This window comes from Molothrus ater, chromosome 11, assembly GCF_012460135.2.
Source record: "Molothrus ater isolate BHLD 08-10-18 breed brown headed cowbird chromosome 11, BPBGC_Mater_1.1, whole genome shotgun sequence".
In the NCBI taxonomy this organism is placed as follows: Eukaryota; Metazoa; Chordata; class Aves; order Passeriformes; family Icteridae; genus Molothrus; species Molothrus ater.
Window position 1 is genome coordinate 5,032,548 of NC_050488.2, and position 13,804 is coordinate 5,046,351.

A 13,804-nucleotide genomic window follows, 5' to 3' on the forward strand; every position below is an offset into this window, starting at 1 on the left:
CAAAGTTTGCAGTCAGTGGCACAGCTGGCTGAGCATTCTCAGGCCTGACCTTGCTGGACAATCCAAGAAATGCTGTGTCAGCTGTGCTGGGACGTGACACTGGTGTCACAGGTGTGACACTGTGTGTCTCAGCTGGGCATGGGCAGCCTGGTGCCCTAAGCCAGCCCCGGGGGTGACAATGAATGTCCCAGGCACTGCCACCCCGGGACAGGGCCTGGCCTGGGGCCACCAGGGGCTGCCCAGGAGCTGCTCCCCCAGATACAGGAGGCTCTCACAGGCTATCACAGATAAGGCTCTGTCTGCACTGCAATCAGTCCCTCACCTACTGCAATGCTCTGGGTTTGTGTCTGTTGGGTGTTTCCTTCAGCTGCTGGATGGAAGGAAAGTTCCCACCTGCCAGGTTACAGGGGCTGCTGGAGGTCCCTGCCATGCCAAGGCCACACATCCAGCTCTGGGACACAAGCAGGCTTCATTGCTATCTTATATGGAATTTTTTTTTAGGGATATTAAAACCCCACCCAGGGAACAGCACAGAAAGCAATGCAGAGTGAGCAGCAAATCACAAGACCAGGTTACAGGCTGCTGAACATTTTCCTCTCTATGATTTTCAGGTTCTCAATCACCAGCTTAGAGATTGAAGCACCCTGCAGTCCCTCCAGGACTTCTGAACTCCACAGCATGACACACCATTTATCTCTGCTCCCTTCAATTAGGAGCTGGAAGCAGAGAATTGGGCCCTGGGCTCATTTTTAGCTGTGCCACACTGATGACCCAGCTCCTTGCCTATAAATCAATGTAGATGTGCTCATTTATGCTCTGTGAGAAATTGGTTCATTAGCTAGAATTAAACAGAGGTCCAAACCATGCCATTTAAACTTGAACAGTGCTCTTGAACACCCTGTTCTGCCCTGGATCTGGGATTTGCTTGGTGCCTTCCTATATTTAGCATACAGTAATGTAATTGAAGCAGTAAAATTAGACCCACAAATAGACTGGTTTCTCAGTACTTAATCAAGGACCTTTTCCTAGAACTGCAGAGGGCTGAAATTAAAAGAAAGGAATGTGTGGTAATCAGCCCTATGGAGGCAGGAGGAAACCACCATGAATTTAAACTCCAAACACACACTCTGGCCAGCTGAATGTACCCTTGTTTAAATTAAATGTGGCTTTACAGTGACCCAGGCCAGGGTCACTCTGCACAAAACCCTTGAGAATGCACAGCCCACGTACAGGGAATTAGTGAGCAGATACAAATCATGGTCTGTGAATTACTGAACAATGAGAATGTCCTTGGAACCCCCATCTATAATGGATGAAGGAAACAACAGCTCCAATAACAGGTACCTCTGCAGCAATGCTAATCTGCCAGTCCTGTCAGTTTGTGAACAGAAACAGGTAAAGAAAGAAGTGACTGACAGAGCAACCCAGTGTGCAAACTGCACAATGCACAAATCAGGCAGCAGTCACACTGCAGCTGGAAAAAAATGGCAGGAGCCTGCAGCACTGCACTCCTTCAGATTCACTAATAACAGGTCTTAGAAGAGAAACTAGAAGACTTCATTTTCTGGCGTTTTCTTCTGAATAATATAATTTTTACTGGGGTAATGCTAAATAGGAGAATTACATTTAAAAAGAATTACTTTCTACTACCAGTTTTCATGTGATTATTAGGAAAAACGTCCTCTTTACATTCTAATCCAACAACTGCTAAAAGAATAGGACAAAGAAAATATTCTGTAAGCAGAAGCACAGTCAGACATTTAAGAAGTGCAGAAATGCTTCAGAAACTGCAAAGCTTGTGGCTGATATCTGGAGCTGTGTTTTTATGGATTCCTACAATATCAGCACCCCAAGCCTCACAGTGCCAGTTAGGACATGCAAAGACTGATGCAGAGCTAACACCTAAGGAGGTATTTTAAAATGCATTTCCAAGCTGTATTTTCCAGCTTTGGTGATACCCTTGAAGAGGTCAGTGGTACCTCCCCACCTCTTCTGCTCACAGCCTGCAACTGCTCTGCAAACAGATGGAACAGCCTGTCACACTCACAGTATGCCCCTAAAAACATCCTCCAAGCAGCTTTTGCCAAAGAAGTTTTAGGACTGAAGTTACTTCCCAGATGTAGAAGCTACTAATTCCTGGAAATTTTTTAACATGGGATCTCTGCTAGATCAGACAGATAATGTAGAGAGATTAAGAGTTTCCCTGAACTAGTTTCATTTACTGCATTCCCACCCCCAGAAGATAAGGACAAGCAGGGCCCCAGGATCACTCCCCTCCCTCACCCTGCACAGAAAAAGCAGCACTGGGCTCTAAAAACTGCATCTAAAAATCACCTACTGAAAACTCCAGATACTGAGAACTGATTATATAAAGCTGCACCAGGAAAAGCATTCCTTGTGTGGTGCAGATCTTTTCCATTGCAGGTCTACAAAACATTACAGCATAATTAAGCTTCCATAAATACTAATAATTCCATTTGTAATTCAATTTCTAGTTCCTACCATTCATCCAATGATTAATATTGCTTTTACATCAGCATTACAGATAGCAGCCTGATAATAGGAACAAAAGATTAGGCTGAGAAGCTCATTTGTAATGAATGGAGATGAATAATACCAGGTGCAAAGTGCAAGAAACTGAATGCCCCTATCTCAGAGCTAACTGAACACACAAAGGCCTCTCTATGATACTCACAGGTACTGGCATTTCCTAGAAGACTGAGAAGAAATAATTTACCCTTAAATTATGAAACGCTCACTGGAGATGTCAGTACATCTGAAAAATACACATTAAATAACAATTCAGAGAAAAGCACTCCAGCCTTTTAAGAAAACCAAATTACCTTCCTAGCAAGGCAGCTTTAAGAATATAAAGTGGAATTACCACCTCTGCCATTGTGGTGAACACATCCAAGCAGAGGCACAGGAGAAGCTGCGAGACAAAGCTGATGGGGAGGTGGGGGACTGTGCAGGTATTTATATATTAAAAATACAATAAATATTTTTTATCATACAACTGAAAGCAGAATGACTGTATGAACAGTGTAATATTTCATCCTTAGCCTTGCCTTCTTGGCAAGGGAGACAAGCAGGCAAAGGCTGTTCCTTTGATGAGATTTTCCTCTCCTGCTCCACCCTTTTGCAGTGAGGAGCTCAAAGGCCTTGGCTTGGAAGCAGCACCCAGGAATGTCTGTCTTGTATCTTTGAAACCTCCTTAGGCAGCATTTCACCCTTTTATACTCCAGTTTGTTATGCAGGAGCAGTCTGGGCTGCCAGATCTCATCCAGGCCTCCAGCCCCTGGTATTGCCCACTGGAGTCATAGCCAGCACACAGAACGTTCTGGAATTCATCTTGGAAATCCTGTCCTGGAGCAGGTGCAAAGGTGGGAAAACTGCCTCAGTTCACAGGCTGCTCCACAGAGCATCCAAGCCCTGCAGCTGGACAGTCCATGGCAGCCCCAAAAGCTCCCCTGCAAGCAGACCTTTTCTTCAGAGGGAGGCTCCAAGCTCTACAGGCTGCATGCCCCCCTCCTCACCCATCAGAGAGGAATTACTGTTTTCAGCATCTGTATCATCATTCAGAATATTTCCACAGGAAATGAATTCCTATGTAAGCAGGAGCTGAACTCACTGGTGGACAGAATAGCCAGGAATAAACAACGTGGGACCACCCCCACTAGCAGTGAATCCAAAATCCACATTGCTTTGGGGAATGGTGGCCTGGAATCTAAGCCAGCCCACTTGTCTCTCAAGTCAGAAGCACTCTGGGGCTTTTCTTGATCCAGAGCCTTTTAAAAATTTATTTATTTGATTCCATGACTCCAAACAACCTATTCCTAAAGAAGCTGATTTGTCATTCTGTCCTGTAAGAGTCAGGAGATGCTGTAAATGCAGCAGCAACACAAAAGGTTCATCTCCCTCAGGGCTTCTCCCTAAGCCCACAGAGAAAGAGGGAGAAAGGGAAGGAGCCCTGTTGCTGTTAATTTTGCTTTAGAGAGACAAGACATATTCTTTTCATGCAGTGAAAAAGGTTTTTGGCTTATTCACACATCCCTTTATACAGAGTTTTACAAACATCTCAAGTCTATCCCCAGCTGGTCAGTTGTCACAGACATCTTTTATGAAAAATCCTTTCCTTAGGATTTTTTCTCCTGAGAAGCTGAGAGACCTTAGGAACAAAATGCAAACAATGGTTATCTGCTGCTGTGGAATGCAACAGGTGCATCTGGGATTGGTCTCATGGGGTTGTTTCTAATTAATGCCAATCACAGCCCAGCTGTCTGGACTGTCTTGGTCAGTCACAAGCCTTTGTTATCATTCTTTTCTATTCTTAGCTAGCTATTACCAGGTGGGACATGCCTGGGCTTGTCTGACCCTTGCTGCTGGGCCAACGGTGGCAGCTGTGGTGTTTCACCTCAGAGATGCCTTTGGCTGGCTGGACGTTGCAGCTGGCACTCTGAACAAGTCCAGGCATGGTAGAAACTCAGTTTACCTCTGGTGGAAAGGCTCCAGGCTAGGTGAAGGGGAAAAGGAGATTCTGCAGAGGGTTTAATCCAGAGCTTATTCCAGAGTCACAGATGTCTGAATCTTGTAACAGCTCCACAGAATCCCGACTGCATGGTCCCCGTGTCTTTTAAGCTTAGGGGCAGGGGGAGGGAAGGGACAGGTGAGCCACCGACCAGGTGGGAGGGGGGAAAGGCTCAGGGGACAATGACACTTGGACGAGCCAATGACCCCTTTTGAACTTTTGCCAATCACACGAGGCCCCTGCTGGAATGATAAGATTGACTGACAGCACTTAGCAAGGAGGCAAAGGGAAGGGGAAGGGAGAAGGTATTGCCACACCTGGGAAACTACTGGGATAGCTGAAACAGGAAATGGCATCACACTGCAACAGCCAGCCTTCTGATGAAATCCTTTCTTCTATTCTTTTAGTATCATTTTAATATAATATATATCATAAAATAATAAATCAGCCTTCTGAAACATGGAGTCAACATTCTCATCTCTTCCCTCATCCTGGGACCCCTGCAAACACCACCAGTCAGTAACAAACTGTTACCCTGTAATGATCAGTCAGTTCACCCCAGGTGTTTTGAGATATTGTTTGCATTCTTCTTGATGGTTTGGAATAGCTGATGCAGGTGGCAAGTAACAGTCCCAAGCTAAGAGCTCTTTCTCAGGGAAAGCAGCTGGTTTGCACTGTTACAGGGCTCTATTATCAGAAAAGGCTGGCAGCTTTCTAACAGCTGTGCCAGATCAGGTCAGAATTCAGTTTGTGAGGTTTCTGCAGTGCTGCTGCTTAGCCACCACAGAGCCCTCCACTCTCAACTCCTCCCATGATTGTTTTGCTGGGCTAATCCAGTTTTTCTTCTGACACATTAAAACCCCAGTGTCCTGGATTTCCCCACCATTCAGACCTGCCACATGTACAGCACCTATCCTCTCAACACCTCTGCTGGGGCTCTTGCCTGCACGTTATCTGAACATGTACTTTCTAAAATGCTTATTACTAGTTGGTATTTTATAATACTTTTCTTTTCCTGGTGCCTAATAATTGAGAAATTAATTCAATGTCCTCCTGTGAGTCTAGTGTATTATTCTGCTGTCATCCAAACACAGATCAGAAATACTTACTAAATGCTTCTACTTATTTTCATCATCACTAACAATTGCAGCATTTCCATTTCAAAGAGACCTTATACAATTCCTTTTTCTGTTTCAAGCAGAATGTTTAAATTCTTTAGTGCCCTTGAAGATAGCAGCCAAGGATAATTTTACATTTTTCTTTTCATTTCTAGTTTTCTGCACTTCATTTCTAATTTATATTAACTGTGCTCAGCTCACCCTCCCCTTCCACATTGCTTTCACTTTTTTGTTCCTAATGCTGTCTTCACCACTGAACAATGTTCAGCTTTTATGAAGATAACTCTTTCCTGAGGGCAAATCACACTTTTTTGCATTGTTTTTAAAGAATACCCTAATTCCAATATTGTTTTCTTACACAACACTTGCCAAGTTTAACTCAGTAAGTACTTTAATTTTGCTTCAGTTATATTTTACAGTATTAGCTGGGAGAGTCTTCTTTTTATTTAGGTTTATGTTTAACAAGGTCACAGTCATGCTGCCACTACCAGTTCCCAATCCAGCTCTAAAATCCTTTGCTCCCAGATGTGCTGGGTCTGTTAAAACACTATTTCATGGTTTCTTGCAAGTCCAGACTGCACATCAATCCTTCCACTCAAAGAAGCAGCACCTGCTGAGCTGTATAACCAACCACCACCCATTTATGTTCTCAGGATAGACATTCCTGCACTGCCATTGTCCCTGAGTCCATGTGGCACAAGGGACTAACAGGTACCTGCACCCCTAGCAGCAGGTCAGGCCACTGCTGCTCTCCTTGGCAAGCACAGCATCCTCCCACTGCTCTCACTGCTGCTGGACTTACAGTTAGACCTCACAAATGTGCTCCAAAAATAGGTGTGAAGGAAGGGAATTAAAATATTATGGCTGGGCAATTGCAGAGGGGGATAAAGTTAGAGCCTGAATTCTGCCAGTGCTGATCCTGACACAGGCTGGCAGCTGGGGATTGAGACCTCAGGGGACTGAGGCAAGGACAAAAGGAAAGGCAAGGGAAGAGATCATCAGTGAAAGGAGTAGAAATCTTCTTGGGTCTCTTTTGGCACAAAACCCTTCTAGGTGGAAGCAAGAGGAAAACACAAGAATGGAAAAGGACCACATGAACAACGGCATTTCCTGAAAAGCTTTAATCTCCTAGGACCATGGCTATCTCAGGCCACCCAACAAGAAATTATTGCTCTGTCTGGTCAAACTGTTCCCTCCTAGCACCTTCACTGAATCATCCTGTGCAAAGACAAAGCTCCTTGGGGTGGCCAAAACCAACTGCAAAGACACTTCCAGCAGGCTGCTGCTAGGCCCATCAGGATTAGAAAAGCACACAGCGGGAGGAAGCATATGACACTAAAGGCACAGCTTCCTAGAGGTAAAACAGCCCCTCTGCAGCTCTGCTCTTGACTCCAGGACTGATGACAGCTGTCACCAATACCTGTGGTGACAGTTCCTGCTGCCTGTGCACTAGAGCAGCACAAATCTAGGAACCCCGGGCACAGTTACAACCACAGACAGAATTCCTCTTTGCTACCACTTAAGCCAGGAGGAGTTCTGAGAAACTGCTGCCACATGTTCCCTCCATGACTCAGTGCTTAACCAGCAGCTCTTACTCAGGGCTGGTTTCATTTTCAGAGTGATTGCAGTGTGGGGTCCCACAATCAAAGCCTTGCAGAGGAAAGACCAGAGCTGGGCAATTGTGGCAATACTCATGTCTATGAAAACATCTAAATGTTCTTCTGGCTACAAATGAACAGGAACAAAGGCACTCAGGAGGGCTTCTGTCCTTGGGTCTCAGCCCCCTGAGAAAAGTCTGTCCCAAAGCCTTCAAAAGCAGCTCCCCTCATCTCTGAGACTGGTGACAGCCTGGCTTTAGCAAGCAGCCACCACTGAGGTCAGTTTAGCTGTCTGCCACCTCAGCCATGCCATGCTGTCACTCTGGAAGGGGTGCAGGGCCACTTCGACCACAAACCCACACTTCCCCTCACTGGCCATGCCTGGTGGTGGAGGCCACAGAGGTCTCCAGCTCACTGTTGACAGTGATCAGGGAATTCTGTGCTGATGCCCAGAGTTAAAAGGTGTCTCTGTGGGTAAGTTTTTTCCAGATCAGCACCCTGACCCTCCATCCAGGAGAAAGGCACTGAAATTCTGTGCTCTCCCTTCCATGCAGAAGGAACTGGGAGGAGGAGGAATGAGAGTGCTTGGCATAATGGGAAACAGCTTTGAGGAAACCAAGGAGCTTCTGTCCCACTTCCTTGTTCTCTTCTGACCAACCCTTATGTTACCCAACACAGGTAAGGCTGGATTTGATTCCTTTCACTACACATGGAACTGAGAGACAAACAACTCTGTGAAGTCAAAGCTTTCACCTATCCTTAGGTCAGTGGGGGAAGGAACACTAGATAAGGAATATATTCACTTTTCAGAGAAGTCTACAATTAACTGCACCACTGAAAACTAATATTAAGCACAATTCTCCAATTCTTCTTTCCCTGCTCACACAGAAACAAACTAGTGAGGAATAAATATTAGGAATGAATCAACACAAAGCCAATATGGCACCATTTTGCTGCAAAGTGCTGCAGCCTCATCCCCACTCTGTGCTGAGCAGCACTGATCCTGGCACAGTGTCTCTCTACCACTCTGTCAGGGAGGAAAATCAAACAGATGAAAAATTAATCAGTAACTGCTTTGAGACATCTTTACTCTGCCAGAGAGATGTGAAGAAGCACTTCTGCAAAGCAGACCTGTGCCCAAGCTGCTCCAAACACCTCTGCAGGTGACTAACTCCTGGTTTACACCCAGCACCTGCACCAGAGCAAGCACTTAACAGCCCTCAGCAGCCAGGCAGAGGCCACTGGTGTCCCCACTCACCACATCAAGCCATCAAATACTTCACACAGAGGTCACCCATCCCCAACGTGGGCCAAGCTCAGCACACAACACTGGCAGAGCCCAAAAACAAATAAACCAAAACCCAAATAATCTGGTCATAGATTCTGTTGTCACTTAAAAGAGAATGGTGGTTTTTTTTCCATCTCTTTGATGGTCCACAACCCACGACACTGTGTGCTACATCATAAATGCAGCTCTTGGATCTCTCTCATTCAGGCAAAGTCACTGAAAAGCCCAGGAGCTTGATGTGAGCTGTCAGCTAAAAGGGGGATACATGCCAGCAGAGCCAGGGCTGTAGAGACAACACCCACATGAGCTGGTGTGAGCAGAGCAAGGGATCCTCTAAACAGCTTGGCAGAGATTTTATCAGAGCTGGGCAGGCCCCAGTCATGGCCTGAGTCACTTGGCAGGAGCCACCTACCATTAACCCCTGCCAGCAGGGATTGTGGGTGGAAAATTACAGGTGTGTTCCAGATCAAGGCTGTGTAACAGGTCACTCTGAGGGGCTGTGCTGCAGATGCTTCACCAGGTGTCAAAGTGAACTGTAAAGGTGCAAAGCCCTTTACAGAAAATGGGTAAAACAAGCACTGCACTTTCATAGTAACAGGCTAGAGGCACCTCACACATGTATCACTGTGATCTTCCATGACATTTGCAGCTGAACTTAACTTTCCCCAGATGATGGCCTGTCTCTGTGTGACATCCCTTACTCTGAGCCACTGAAATGAAAGGCAAATGCCTGCAGGGACTGCACCCATTCTCCTGGTCAGCAGCAGCACAGGAGTCAGAACAAAAGGCACAGCACTGAGGCTGGAGTAGCTCCTGATTTGTACAGCTCTTTTCAGGGTATTACATCATGTTAGTTCACTTCCTTGAGCAGATTTCCTCTCCAAGGTCTGGCACCACTGTGCCAGACACACAATTTCTTTCATCCCAGTAATGGGTACAAACCAGCAAACACCATTCACCTTCCTTCTCTACCTGGAGAAGTCTGCCTGGGTTGCTCCTCTCCATCCAGCTGAGGTGGGGTCTGACACCCACTGGTGGCTTTCACAAGCTCCCAGATCTCTAGGGCAGCCCTGTGGTTGTGTAAACCAGGCTAAACAGGATTTTGTGGCTCAGTCCTACAGGAAGCAGAGAGATGTGTCAGTGACACAACATAAAGAGACACAGAAAACATTTTCCAAACATCTTCCATTATTCCATGAGTGCTGCCATTCTGGAATGTCCATAGGTGAGGGATTCTCAATATGACGAACAGGAACACACAAACTCTTGAGGATCTCCTGTTCTCAGCTCAAACATCTGCAAACCCCTGGAAGTTTCAAACTGAGTGTGTACTCAGGGCAAAACTCCAAGTTTACAACTACTAATTTTTCAGAATTCTTTCAGTCCTCTCTTTAGATCCACTACAATTGATTACATCCACTGCTCCAGTTTGGAGTGAACAGTAACAAAAAAGAAAAGCAAATGAGATTTGAGCCCTTTGTTTCTATTACTGGTGTTTGTTGAAACTAATATAATAAAAATAGCCCCTCAATGAGCAAAAGTTTCTTACATTAACTAAGAGCATTACAAAGAAAAGGCATGAAACCAGCACAACAAAAGCACCTTCACTGGTTTCATTTAAGATGTGAGGGAAAGAAGAGAAACAATGGAGTGGCAGAGGAAGGAAAAAAAACCCATGGAAAGAAATACAGAAATTTGCATTGACTATCCCCTATACAGATTATTCTCTATGTTAAATTGAAAGAAAGTACAAAAGAATTTGGGGGAAGCCTCAGAAGGAGATGGATCCATCTTAATTATGATTTCTTGATGCTTTCAACTTCTTAGGGAGGAGCATTTGTTGTATTCCCCTTTTCTATTTGCCAAGAGAGAAGACTGTATGTAGGCAGCTTCTCCAAATGCCTCTGTGTTGCTAAGGCAAACATCCTACAACAGCTCAGAACAAAGATATTCTTGTCATAGCTGAACAGGCATTGTTTGGACAACTGAGGAGAAAACTTTTGTCTCTGTAGAATGATAAGTCTCTAACTCCATTTTTCAATTACTGCAGAAAAAGAAAAGTGAAAGAAAATCCCTTCTCCCTGCAGACTACAGATGTAGGACTCACAAAATCCAACCAGCTAGACACAGTCAAAACTGGATGTCTGCAGAGCTCAGCTACTCTGAAACTCTCCTCTCCTGCAGCTGATTTGTACCTTGGCTACTGATTCCTGATTGCAGCTGCTTCACCAGCTCCTGCAAGTCACCCTCCTGGCTGGACTGCTGGGCCAGGCTAAGGCACCTGCATGCATGACATAAATGAGACTGTCTCAGAGAGAAAACTTGCTACTGCAGGCCCCTCAAGCTCCTTTACAAAGCTCCCTTGGTTTCCATTTCTCCCTTTGAGACACTGCTCCAGAATCTCACTCCAGTGGTTGAAAATCTAATTTCCAGACTAAGTTTATTAATAGCAAATTTGTACCACTTTGTCCTTGTGCCAGCATTGATCTTTATTACAAAGGACTTTTTGTCCCCTCTAGTATTTACTTGGCAATGAAGGGTTTTACAGAGAGAAAACCCATTGCTTCGCAGGCTTTGTTTTATAGGCAAAGCAAACTCCTCTCTTTTGGTTTTCTCTCATTTACCAGGCTTTCTGACCCTCATTCCTCCTCCCAGCCCCTTCTGCACCTGCCCATTTTTCAGGCTGAACCCCACACAGAGTCCTTGGCACACCCCTGCACTCTGTTTAAACTCCCTGTTTGCAGCAGGGCCGTCTCCCTGAAACCATCCTACAGCCATGTGAGCTCTGACTCTTCTCCACCATACATTCCTTCTAAATCTGGAGCTTTTCTGGCTCAGACAGTGGTGACAAAAGGACAGAGTCTCTATTAGACCCTCAGATCTCAGACCTGTCCTACTCAGAAGTTCACAGCTTTTACCTGGACTCTGCAAGTTCTAAAATGCAGCTGAACACATACATGCACTAAGCCCTCCCTGCTGCCATGAGCAATGGGAACATCCTTCTCCTACCAAGGCTCTGTTTCCCTGCACATGAAACACCTGTTCCCTACTCATGGGCAAACTCCCTGCTGCCTGCATTTCACTGGGGCTTCCCTGCAGTTTTTAATCTCCTGTACGTAGCTGTGCTGTCTCCCAGATCCCAGCCTTTGCAAGATCCACTTTCAGTATAAGCCAAGCTAGAAACAGTGGCATATGAAACATCAGTTAACAATAAGCAAAGGCATTTTCATACATGCTTCAAGAATCAGTTTGGACATAGCTAGGCCCAGATGTTAGCCTAGGAAACAAATTCTTCCATAGCCCAGATCTGCTCCTCCATTGTGAACAGAACATATTTGTTTGTAACAAATAAGCTGTTTCTGCAGTATCAGTTCATTTTATTTTAACTACACAGTGTAATAGCTGCATAAATTTAAGGCTAATACACCCTTCACCTATGCTGGGATCCACACTGGAATTTGGTTCCCAGCAGTGCCTGCAGTGACAAAGGCTGCAAGGTAACCACAGAAACACCTTCCTCCAGAAGAGCAGCCAAGGCCCACCCACCAGACATCCCATTTCACTGTAAAGCAGGACAGGAAAGGAACCTCTGGCACCATTAATTTTGTGCTCTCCCAGTCATGCAAGCCATCTTCCTGTCACAGCACATGTGACAGTTGAGATGACCACGATACACAGAGTGTCCCCATACAAATTTCAGAAATCTTCAACCCACACACAGTAACACCATACGTCATCAGAAGGCTTCAGACATCTGGCCACACAGAGCAGCATCACTCCACCTCAGAAGTCTGCAGGCATCTGCCCTTCTTGTTCTTAGCCCAACCTTTTATCCCCTTGTGTTAATGCACTGCACCTGTGTGCCCCCTGTTCCCTTTGGTGGTTGGTCAGCAGCCCTGGCTCCTTACCTTCAATGCTGCTCACCTGCTGCTCACAGCTGCAGCCATTGGGGATGAGGCTGAGCCCCAGCCCCACTCCCAATCACCACAAACTGTGTGCCTACATCTTCCCTGCTCAGGACAGCCTGGGGTTTTTTGGAACTTATTTGTGCTGAATGTTTGGGCAGTACTTTGGAGAAAAGAAACAGGCTGGTGACATTTGGCATTTCCTGCAGGTGGAGGAGGCTCCATGAAGAAGTCCAGCAGGGACAGCAGGCTGTCCTGTCCCCAGTGAGGGGCAGGAGGGACAGCAGCTGAGCAGCACATTCCTGCCTCGGGAGGTTTCCTGAATTCCCTCACACCTGACATGATGTGTCACAAGCAGTGCAGAGCCAGGGAAGGGCAGCTGGTGCAGTGAGGGGATTTTCAAGACTTTCACTATGGAGTCTTGGGTTTAAATGAGAACATCCAAGACTTCTCTAGTGACAGCACTCAGGAGTGCAATGAAGAGGCCTATCCTGGGACAGGACAGCAGAAAAACCCCAGCAAAACAACTTATTGGGAAGAACTTCTTAAAGAACAGACCTTTTCTTTGATTTGTTTTTTGAAAGAACATTGATAAAGGTTCCTGCCAAAGCTCCTTGGAACAGCCTTGCTTCTGGCAGCTGAGAAGCTCCATTCCATAACTTCCAAACTTTATCTTAAAGAGGTCTTTATCCCACATGCATCATTATTACCTTGTCCTAACATGATAAAAACAGTGAAGTATTTGATTACTTTTCATATCATTAAGATGAATTTCTCTTTACTCCATAATACAATGTTACCCAGCGTTCTAGATTAAACCATTGCTGGGTGTTGTAACTGCAGTGCCAGATTCTCATTACATTGCAAACAAGGCAGTTCTTGTTCTAGGGAATGAGATGTTTCAATCATACTAAGCAGCTGCTGTTGTTATTGATTTAAAAAAAAGTAACTACCTTTTTTTTATATAATACACATACTGTGACCTGCTACAAGGCTTTACTTGGCAAATCAATAGGAAGCATAAGCAGTGCAACAACTTAAAATGGATATAGCTCAAAACAGGAATTCAGAAATCCCAGAGCAATACACTTCTAAAACTCAAAATCTGGGACACAGTGTCCTCATAGGAAATTTTAAACATTATTTCATTCAGATTACAGGGAAAAGGAAAAAAAAAAAAAAAGCCAAACAATCTTTACAGCGTCAGAACTTCCCAGGAAACGGCAATTCTGAGTTAGACTCATGTGCCTTAATTCCAAGAAGCAGGATTTTCTGCTGGGAACAAAGTCCAAGAGGATCTGGATGGAGGGAATTCTGCAGGGATCCACAGCACAAATAGGGAGGTTACAGCAGGGCAGGCACAGCTG